Consider the following 11,273-nt stretch of genomic DNA (forward strand, 5'->3'; position numbering starts at 1 on the left):
GAACTGTTCCAGGAGCGGGTTCTCACGCAGCACTCAGACGCGGATGTACCAGCCTCTGCCGTGGGGATCAAGCGCTTTTACCCCATGTTTCCAAAACACCAGTTGATGAAGTCAAACACAATCATAGTAAGTGCAGCTCCAGAGGGCAGAGGAAGGAGAGGCAACCCGCCAGGTGAGGAGCCTGCATGGAGACAAGCTTTCTGCACGGGTCTGCCCAAATATGCTGGCTTGAAGTCATTGGCAGCACTTTTCTCCTGGAAATTGGAGCAGTGCTGAGAGTGGAGCCAAGGTCCTCAGCCAGGAAATTATATCCTGATTTCTCGTGTGTAAATAGTCTACTCTGGAGCCCCAGGGAGGACGTGCGGGGGAACTCGCCCCATCAGCCCATCTGATTAACATCTGACAACCTTTTATTCAAGACGTCTCCCCGGCCTCGTCCAACTTCCCTTCTGCAATGCTTCATGATCGCCCCTTTTCCTTTTCCATTTAAACAGTCACGTGTAAAAATGGAAGATAGGCTACTTCTTGGGGGAAAAGTTTGAGAGGGCTCCAGAGAACCATGGTTCCATTTATAAGGTCAGTCATAATGTTGGTGCCCACTGTCTGTGGATGCTACGCATCTGCTGAAAACCACACTGCATTCCTCGCCTGGGTTCTGGTGGTGGAGGAAGGCAGGAACACACAGAAACAAAGACATAGAATTTTAGAGTCTTAACCTCTTTTATCTGGCGTTATTTTCTCCTGATTTCAATTCTCAATATTTCGTTAAAAATTGCATTTTGATCTTTGAAGAATCAAGTTAAAAAAGAACATGGCTTTATCATAAAAAACAGCTGCATCGACTGAAATCCGTATGGGAAACTTGCCAAGTGGACATCACCAGGTTTCCTTCCTGTTTTTGTAAAGAAGAAATAAGGAAACTGAGGCGGGTGACTCCGGTCCACTGTCTGTGGTCACAAGAACTGGGTCCACAGGCAGCTGTCCTCAGCCCCTGTGTTCCTGGGCCCTCAATGGGAGGGGAGGTCGGGTTCTTGAGTGACTGTTACGTGCTGGGCACCCAGCAAAGAGCTGGCCTGAGCTCATCTCACCAAGTCCTCAACCACCCTGCAGGGTCACCATGGAGAGCCCATGTCTGAGCAAGGAGAGCTTGAGTAACGTGCCAAGGGCACACAGCAAGGGCCGAGATGAGGTGAGATTCGAACTCAGATTCGTCCGGTTCCAAAGCCTGGGGGCTCTCCCCCGTGTCTTTCCTTTCCCCATTCAACCATCCAGATCCTCACATTTGCTCTGCCTGTGAAGGCCCCTGGCTGGATTTTCCAGGCCCTTCGTCAGTCCCCTTGCCAGGGCCCAGGGTCTCAGCGCACCCTCCTGCTCTTTCCTCTTACAATGCAGTCACCCCTCCAACATCCACTCCTTGGGGGTCCTCTGGCCATCCCAAAGGGCCCATGCACCAAACGCAGCATCCCAGGTTTGTTCTGGGGCATTTAGCGTTGATCCCTAGAAGGAACAGATATGTAATTCAACAGTAATGAAACTTTAATGACCATAACTTATTGATTTCTTTGCAGATGTTATACCACATAACAATTCCAGGAGGGGAACACTACTTTTATCCACAATTTACAATGAGAAAACTGAGGCCGAGAGCAGTTCAACGATCCTTCCAAAATGCAGTGAGCAGTGAGCAGAGCAGGAGTCAAACCAGGCTAGCAGCTTTACCCCACTGCACGGCCTCCTGGACGAAGTTCGGATGCCTACAAGTGGGCCCCAGACTCAGACAGCCTGGATTTATAGTCTAGCTGTGTGACCTTGGGCAAGTTACTTAACCTCTCTGGTTTTCTGTTCCTTCATCTGTAAAGTGGAGATGATAAACACCCTACCTGCTTCACGAGGTCACCGTGAGACTTAACTGACCCAGAGATGTAAAGCCCTTACAACAGTGCCTGGCAGGTGGGCTTAATATATGTAAGGTGCTATTTTTCTTTTAAGAATTTTTGTTGCATGAAGCATCGTAGAGCCTGGGCTAAGAATCTTAACTGAAGGTAGAATTCTAGGAGGTCACACTGACTCCTTCACCCTACTCCCGCCAGACCTTTTTTCTGCAATGCCTCTCTTCTCTTGCTTTTATCTAGAAAGGTAGAAGGAAGGAGTACGAGGTGGAAGGAACAGCAATTGTGACGGGAAAGAAGGATTTTCTCCAGTTCCACCTCTCCCTTCTTGTCACGAAGGGGGTGGTCTGGTGGACAAATATACTGACTTAGGAACTGGAATTTGAGCCTCAGCCTTGCCATTTATAAGCGGTATGACCTTGATCAAGTTACTTAACCTCACAAGTTTCAGTTTATTCATCTGGAAGATGAGGAGAATAGTACCATCTTAACTGGACTGACGGGAAATTAACTCTAACGACCTGTAGAGAGCATTCTTCAAGGATGGAGGCCCAGAGGCCTTCAGCTCTCCGCCAGCACAGCAGCGAGTGTTCTCACATGTGACCCCTCTCGGGCCTGGGTGAGAGTTTGTTTGGGCTCATGTACTCAGGTGCAGAATTATTGGGTCCTACATAATGAGTGTACTTAATGTGAGAAAGTTTGCATCACAGTGTTCTCCCAGCCGCATTCCCACCTTCAGTGGGGCCAGTCCCCACACCCGCATCCCCACCAAAATTGAGCATCGCCTGCTGAAATGGTGTTGCCGTGAGAACAGGGACGACTGTGCCCCAAACACCTAGAACTGTGCCTCCCACACGAGGGCCTCGACTTAGAGAGTGAACCACCCGGCTCTCCCAGTGCGGCTGGTCTAAGAGCCGTGTCGGTTTCATCTGCGTGTCTCCGGGAATTAGCTTCAGTGGAATCTCCTCCAAGGCTTGCTGAGGCTTCCTGTTTCTGCGTCTGATTTGCCCGTTAATACCCTTTGCCTCTGTCTTTCTTGGTGATTTTCAGAAGTCGCTTGTGCCATCTAGACATAATCCCACGTCAGTTTCAGATATTACAAATACTTTCTTCCAATCCGTCATCCATGAACTTTTCCTTGGTGTCCTCACATTCAACAGACATCCTCCATTTTGACGTGATCTAATTCATCAGATCACTGAATGGATTCCAGCTCCTCTGAATGGATTTCAGCTTGTCAGGATGCCTCTCATCAGAGAAGCCCCCAGAAGGGAACAGAACATTCCAGATGTTGTCCGAGCAGTACAGTGCGAGTCCGTGTGACTGAATCTGGTATCTAAATGCAGAACTGCCTTGCCATTGATCCACGTTATACACCAATTTGTTAGTTTCCATCCACAATTTCAGACTGTTGAGATCGTGTTGAATTCTGATCCTGAGACTGCACAGCATTGTGACATCACAAAGCATTAACAAGCGTACAGGCTGTGTTTTGCTTGACATCTTTGATGGATCGAGATGAAGGACGACACATTCCACTCTGTATCTTATAGAGATCATACGATGTATGACAACAGTACCCCTTACTTGCTGAGGGACCTTGAGCAAGTAATTCAACATCTTCGAGCCTCCTCTCTGGTGTGGCAATGATAGCAGCACCTATGTCATCAGGCTGCTGTGAATAGCAAATGAGTTAATCCAGGGAAAGCTGTTAGAACAGTGCCTCGCATGTTAAAAGCATGATAAGAGTGTTTGCTATGATAGTTGGTATTATAATTGTGTTACCTCTATGTTTAAGAGATATTGAAATGGAGTCTTAAAGAGTTTAAATCACTTATCCCAATCACCCTGCTAGTGACAGCAGAGTCAGGGCTGCATGCTCCTTCCCTGGACCCCGCAGCTCATGCCACTTTCATTATGAGATGTCTAGGTGAGCTGAAATCTGCTTCTCCATCTGTCCTTCACTGGCTTTGTTCTTGGCATCTAAGGGCAAAGAGAATCAAGGCTACTTCTGTTCCCCGCGACAGGCACTCAAGCATCTGAAGAGAGTGCTCATGAATCCCTGAACCAAATGACCTCTCCTCCGAGCCACTTGACCACTTCTTTTAAAGGAGCCTTGTGGCCAAAGAGAAGTCATTGTTTTGTCACACCCAGACCCATTCTCCCTCCAGTCTTCCCCACCGGTCTCCATCTCCGTGAGTGGTGCAGACAGGCCCACAGTGGCTCAGGCCAAGAGTCTGATCCTCCTCGATCCCTCACTATTTCTCTCACGTGACATCTAATCTGTCCTATGGGGTCTACTGCTAAAACAGATCCCACAGCCGCCGGTTCCCATCACCCCACCGTCAGCCACCACCATCTCTTGACCGCATCCCTGCGGTGTCTCCCCAACAGCTCTCCATGCATCACCCTTCCCCCTCTGCAATCCAGCTGCACTCAACAATAAGATTGATCCTTTTAGATGTCAATCAGATCGTGCTGTTACCCTTCCTAAAACCCTCCAGTGGTTTCCCATTTTCCTTAGAATTAAACTCAAACCATGTAGCCTACAATATTCCGATGATCTGACCCCCACCTTTGTCATCAACCTCATCTCAGTCTCCTCTTCTCCTTTCACTTTGCTCCAGCAACACGCTGGCTTCTCCCAGTTCCCTGAACATGCCTCCTGTGGAACTGGCCATAAATTCCAAGGCCTAACTGGATATTCACATGCCCCGCCAACCACGCTCTTCCAGTCTGCTTCTGAGCCTTTGGTCACACGTTTGTCACCCTGAGGTTGAGGTACAGTCATCTCAACACAACCCTCCCTTTCCATTTGTCTGTTTTTAACATCATCCTGGAAACATCTTGGGGTGGAAGACACGCAAGAGAGTAGAACCTCTGGGGTTTTTAAAACACATTCAAGCTTTTTCAATCATGTTTTTATGTCACCCCACTGTAGTCACACAACCAACTTAATGGTTTCAATATTCCCATTGACAGATGAAGGAACTGAAACGTCATTTACTTGTTTATTATCTAATTCACTTTTTCTACTTATTCATAAACTCTTTAACACACCCTTCCTGAGGGCTAACTCTGCATTTGGCGCTGTGTTCAGAACATCACACACCACTGCTACCCCGTGGATGCAGTCCAAATTCTGAGAAGTGAAAAGGGGAAGTCACACAGCTTAAAATCAATGCAGTAAGATCATTCTTGGCAGAGAGAAGACCAGAACACTGGCATCCGTGCTCTCCCCACTGGGCACCCCCCCGGGGAAGTTTATCAGACTGCTCCCGAGATTTAAAACACCACCAACCCCTGCGGCCACAAACACAAGACAGCTACTCACCACCTCTGGTCTCTCGGCGCTAACACTTGGTGCTAGAACTCCCCCAGCGAGGTCTCCTGAGTTCACGGCCACTTAGGAACAGAATTCAAGCCACGCCTCCGGCCCGTGATGTTCCCGTTGGCCGGGCTCCGGGTCCCGCCTCCAAGGCAGGGCAGGGCGGGTCTCTCGGGAATTCCGCTGAAGTCCCCAGGCCTTTTCAGTAAGTGTCCCCAAGCCTGTTTTTCCAGTCCTCCCTTAGGTTCTCGTTGCCTCTTCAGGGCTGCTTCCTGATTTGAGTGCAATCCTCCTCCTTCCTCGGGGCGTGAGGTAATTTCCTTGATGACTAAGTGTTTCCCCCTCCTAACCCGAGGTTTCTCAACCTTGACACTGTTGCACTTTAGACCGGAAAATTCTGTGCATTGTTTGCAGCATCCCTGGCTCCTCTGCCCACTCCATGCCAGCAGCAACCTCGCACCCCCCTCCCCATTCCCGCACCCCGCCACCCCATCGTGAAAACCAAAAATGTCTCCAGACACTGCTAAATGTCCCCTGAGGGACGAAATCACCCCAGGGTTATTTCTTTTTCTTTTTGTGTGTGTGTGGGGAGTGGGGGGGGGGGCAGGTGTAATTTTATTTTATTTTATTTTTTAATTATTTTATTGAAGTCATATTGGTTTACAACATTGTGTAATTTCAAGTGTACATTATTATATATCAGTTTCTGTATAGACTGCATTGTGCTTACACCAATAGTCTAGTTTTTATCCATCACTATACATGTGTGTCCCTTTACCCCTTTCGCCCGCCACCATTCCACCAGCCCCTTCCCCTCTGGTAAGCACTAATCTGTTAGCAGCATCTTTTCAAATACCATGTCTACTCAGGCAAGGGAAAGAAAAACAAAAAGCAGATGGGACTACATCAGACTAAAAAGTTTCTGCAAGGCAAAGGAAACCACAAACAAAACGAAAAGACAACTCACCAACTGGGAGATAATATTTGCAAATCATATATCTGACAAGGGGTTAATTGCCAAAATATATAAAGAATTCATACAACTCAACAACAAAAAAACAAACAACTGGATCAAAAAATGGGCAGAGGATATAAAACAGACATTTTTCCAAAGAAGACATACAAATGGCCAACAGGCAATGAAAAGATGTTTAACATCACTATTAGGGAAATGCAAATCAAAACTACAATGAGATATCACCTTACACCTGTCGGAATGGCTATAATTAACAAGACAAAAAATAACAAATGTTGGCAAAGATGTGGAGAAAAGGGAACCCTCATACACTACTGGTGGGAATGCAAACTGGTGCAGCCACTATGGAAAACAGTACAGAGATTTCTCAAAAAATTAAAAATAGAAATACCATAAGATCCAGCTATTCCACTACTGGATATTTACCCAAAGAACATGAAATCAACAATACAAAGAGATCTCTGCACCCCTAAGGTCATCGCAGCATTATTCACAGTAGCCAAGATGTGGAAGCAACCCAAGTGCCCATCAACCGATGAATGGATAAAGAAGATGTCATATAAATATATATACAATGGAATACTACTCAGCCATTAAAAAAGACAAAATTGTCCCATTTGCAACAATGCAGATGGACCTTGAGGGCATTATGTTATGCGAAGTAAGCCATACAGAGAACAACAAACACCATATGATTTCACTCATATGTGGAAGATAAACCCCAGGGTTATTTCTATCTCTGCGCCTCTATTTCAGTTAGACAAGTGATCTATATTCTTCTCCCCTAGACTGAAAATCCTGTGCTTCTATATCCCTCATTCTCTAGTCATGATTTTCCAAAGAAGAATGGGAGTGGGATGCTTTATTTACGATTGTGTTGAACAAGAGACCAATTTTGATTATGGCAGTGTGTTAGGGTTCTCCAGAAAAACAGAACATATGGGACACATGTGTGTGTGCATGTGTGTGTGTATATGTGTGTGTGTGTATTTATAGATATATATAGACGGAGAGAGAGAGAGAGACTTTAAGGAATTGGCTCATGTGATTTGTGGAAGTGCGAGTCCAAAATCTGCAGGGCAGGCCGGCAGGCTGGAGACCCAGGGAAGGGCTGCAGCCTGAGTCCAAAGGCCGTCTGCTGCAGAGTTCCTTCTTACTCAGGGGACGCCAGTCTTTTTTCCCTTAAAGCCTTCAGCTGGTTGGATGAGGCCCACCCACATTACGGAGGCCAATCTGCTTTACTCAAGGTCTACTGATTTTAATGTAGTGATTTTATGTAATGATTTAATGTAATGATTTTAACTCTCATCCAAAAAACACCTTCACAGAAACATCCCCAATAATGTTTGCCCATATACCTGGGCACTGTGGCCCAGCCAAGTTGGCACATAAAATTCATCATCACAGGCAGCAATGGATGAATTAATTTATGACAAAGAGAGGGAGGATGAGGTGGAGGTCATCTGGAATTTGGGGCCAGGCTGCCATGATTACCGCCTAAAATGTCAATGTTCTAGATGCCATACTGGGGCCATCAGTGGTTCTCAGCCCTGGCCATTACAATCACCTGGGGCACTTAGAAAATATGTTGATGTCAGAGCCACCCTCAGAGAGTCAAAGCCATTGGGTCTGAGGTCGGACTCTGGCATCAACACGTTGTTCGAGATGCTCGGATGTTCCTAAAGTGCAGCCAGGGTTGAGAGCCTCTGGGCTGGATGATGTCTGATCCTCCCCCAGGACGGACCAGCAGAGATGAGCACAGGCTTTGCAGCGAAGCAGGCTGGACTTGGGCCCCACTCCCTTCAAGTGAATTGTGGGGTGCTAGGGTGGCCATTTTACCTCCATGAGGCTGTGAGTTTAGTAAGAAGAAGCTTAGAGGGCACCTAGCACGGTCCCTGGGAGGGAGGAGACACAATACACATCATATGTCAATATACGCCTGCTCCTGCCACCCGGCCTGGTATTAACAACCTGGGCGTCCCTGCCCTGTTGTTTTTATTTAAGTTCTTGTTAAAATATAATAATAATTATGCTTCATCTAACATGTATTGAGCTTTGAGACAGACACCGTGCTAAAGGCAGGTTTATCTAATCCTCACAATAACCCTATGAGGAAGACTTTGTGGTGGTCCCAGGTTATAAATGAGGAAACTGAGGCACAGAGAGGTTAAGCAACTTTCCCAAGGCAGATGCTAACAGTCTGAGATTTATCGGACTCTGAAGGTTAAAGCTTTTTAAGGAACTTGCTTAAGGAGACATAAATCAGGAAAGGAGGAAACAAAAATGCCATAGTTTCCAGATGTCACCATCGTGTACCTAGAAAACCTAAGAAAATAGAAATAAAAGTTCTTAGAATTAATATGAAAGTTTAGCAAACACTTGGTATATGTCCAAAAATCAGTCATTTTCCTGGTGAATAGCAACAGTCAGTGGACATCATATTTAAAAATAAAGAGCTCATTTGCAATAGGAACAAAACATGAAATACCTAGAGATAAATTTGGCAAGGAAGGCAAGGTAGGTGAATGAATACAACTGTCACACTTTATTAAGAGTATTAAAGGAGATTCGACCTTTGGAGAGGTAGTTTGTGCCCATGGTAGACATTGTAAAAACGTCAATTCTTTTCAAATTAGTTATAGGTTAAAACAATTCCTTCCTTTTTTCAAATCAAAATTTGGCATTGAAGTAATCTCTAAATGATTAAAAAATTTCAAGGTGCAATATATAGAATTCCTTCTGAGCTCATGGTAACTTCATTATCTCAGAAGTAAAGAGTCAGTCCTCCTGAGCACTTGAGTCAGTTCCAGATTTCATTTCAGATTCTGCCACCTAAGGCCATGAGATTCTTTTTGCTTGGCTGTACCTGGGCACACTCGGATCTGAAGTAATTTATCAAAGAAAGATTGCATTGCAGTTTTTAAATTTTTAAATTGTGAAACCTATTGTAGGTTTAGAAATATCTATAATATATATATTTATGTATACATACTAACAAATAAATATATAATTTATATATACAACTTAACAAATAATTTAATGAACACCCATGTAACCACCTGGGGCAGACAGACCCTTAAGAAAGCCCCATGATCTGCTTTCCCGTGCTTGTGCGATTCCTCCTCTTGAGTGTGGGCAGAATCGGTGACCTGCTTCTAGACACATAGAATGTGGCAAAAGAGGGGATGTATGTGGATTCTCCTGTTAGATATTAGAAGCTATGTAAAGCTAGAATAATAAAACAGTGTGGTACTTCTGCAAGAACAGATTGAGTGATGAAACAGTAAATATACCAGAAATGGACCCTATTGTGCTTAAAAAGTTATATAAATTAAGGGTAACATAACAAACAGTGGTTTTCAAAAAGGACTTTTAATAAATTAGCAATTAATATCAAGTTCAATCCTCACCTCACAGTGTCCTTGTGTCTGCACACACCTGCGTGCACACACACACACACACTCCTAATTAATTGATGTACAGGTAAAAAGGGAAACCACAAAAGAAAAGAAAACAGAGGTGAATATTCCTCTGACTTGGTAATAAGTTTTCCAAGATTTCTAAGCTTAAAAGCAATGAAAAATCATGAAGAAATTTATTGATAGATATGACTACATAAAGATTTAACTCATTTTATCAGAAGCCAACCTAAACAAAATTCGAAGACAAAGAATAATCTATGAAACATACTTACTACAAATATGAAACAGCATCAGTTTCTTTATATACCTACCTCAAGAGCTCACACTGACACTCCAAAGACCAAGAAATTCTTTCAAAAGTAATAAATATATTAAATACAAATCTATTAAATATATTAAAAATGATCAACCTCAGCCAATTTGTTTATTTTTTTAATTGACACAATTTTTTTAATCAGGTGCAGAACATTACCAGTGAACAACCTTCATTCTAGAGGGGAATCAGAGGGGAAGTCAGTCGTCAAGCCAACGTTGGCACGGCTGGAACGGGACAGGCCCTCACTCACTGTTGAGAGGAATGCACATTAGTAGAATGGTTTTGGAGAGCAGTCGGGCGAAACTGTTCCCAGGTCTTAAAAGTGTGCATAGTCTTTGTTCTAGTTGTTCCATGTTTAATAATCCATCCCAAGGTGATAATCCTAAATGCAAGGTTTGATGTTAACACGTGTTCATGACATTTGCACTGGCAAAAATGGAAACAGTAAATATTAGGGGAATGATTAAATAAATTATGGTATATCCACCAACTTGTTGGATAAGATGCAGATATTTAAGATGATGTTTATGTATCACTTTTAACGACAGAGATAAATTCTTACAGCCATGAATTAAAACAAACAAAAACAAGACTGGAATCCTGTAGGAGACTATTCCCACCAAAGCGACAGCAATTTTCCAGTGGAGTGGGACAGATCAAAGTTGAGTCCCAGCTGCACCATTTCCTTGCCGTGTACCTTTGGGAAGCTGCTGAATCCTTTTGAGCCTCAGTTTTGCTCATAGGTTTATTTTAAGGATCCAATGAAATCACATAAACGAAATAGCCTTGCATATTCCAGACACTTGGCAAACATCTCCCGTCTCCTCCTTTTGTTAATAATGCTGAACGTGGGGATTATGACACACGGAGAGAAGAGGGCAGAGTCAAAAATCATGTACAGACTGATTATAAGTTTGAAATATATATTTATCCACTAAGAGTTAGAAGCATAGAGACAGGTGGTTTTAGTTTTCAATTTTTAAAGACAAGTGGAAAAGAGTTGCCTGTCTGTGTTTCCCTGAGTGTGGCTTCCGTCTTGGTAGAGACTGTGCCAATCTTGTTCACAGGGTCCTAGTGCCCCATCTTAACAGGTGAGAAATCTCATGCAGATCTTCTTCTCTAGAGACAGTGAAAATCTTGTAACATTCCAAGCCAGACAGGAAATGGGGTCTGGTGTGACTTGGGAGACGACAAAAGCACCTCCCACACAATCCGCAAACTGGTAAACTTCAGTGTGCATCAACACTGGCAGGGATGCAAAATGCAGATTCCCAGGCCCCGTTCTAAGAGGTTTGGTAGGCCTGGAAAGAGGCTGGGAAATGCGTGTATGTGTATAATGTAC

At 44.3% G+C, this 11,273-nt stretch overlaps 1 protein-coding gene across 3 annotated transcripts in view; it reads right to left on the minus strand.

The window, feature by feature from the left end:
• The window catches only part of SLC2A9 (solute carrier family 2 member 9), a 255,749-nt gene extending 250,259 nt beyond the window's left edge, over positions 1–5,490 (minus strand). For all 3 annotated transcript variants that reach the window (XM_087434919.1, XM_087434920.1, XM_004432273.3), the window contains exon 1: positions 5,224–5,490. The gene's annotated coding sequence lies outside the window, so the exon portion shown is untranslated. The remainder of the gene's footprint in view (positions 1–5,223) is intronic.
• Between the last annotated feature and the right edge of the window lie 5,783 nt (positions 5,491–11,273).

Source organism: Ceratotherium simum, chromosome 8, assembly GCF_057802395.1.
Source record: "Ceratotherium simum simum isolate JZ-2026a chromosome 8, ASM5780239v1, whole genome shotgun sequence".
In the NCBI taxonomy this organism is placed as follows: Eukaryota; Metazoa; Chordata; class Mammalia; order Perissodactyla; family Rhinocerotidae; genus Ceratotherium; species Ceratotherium simum.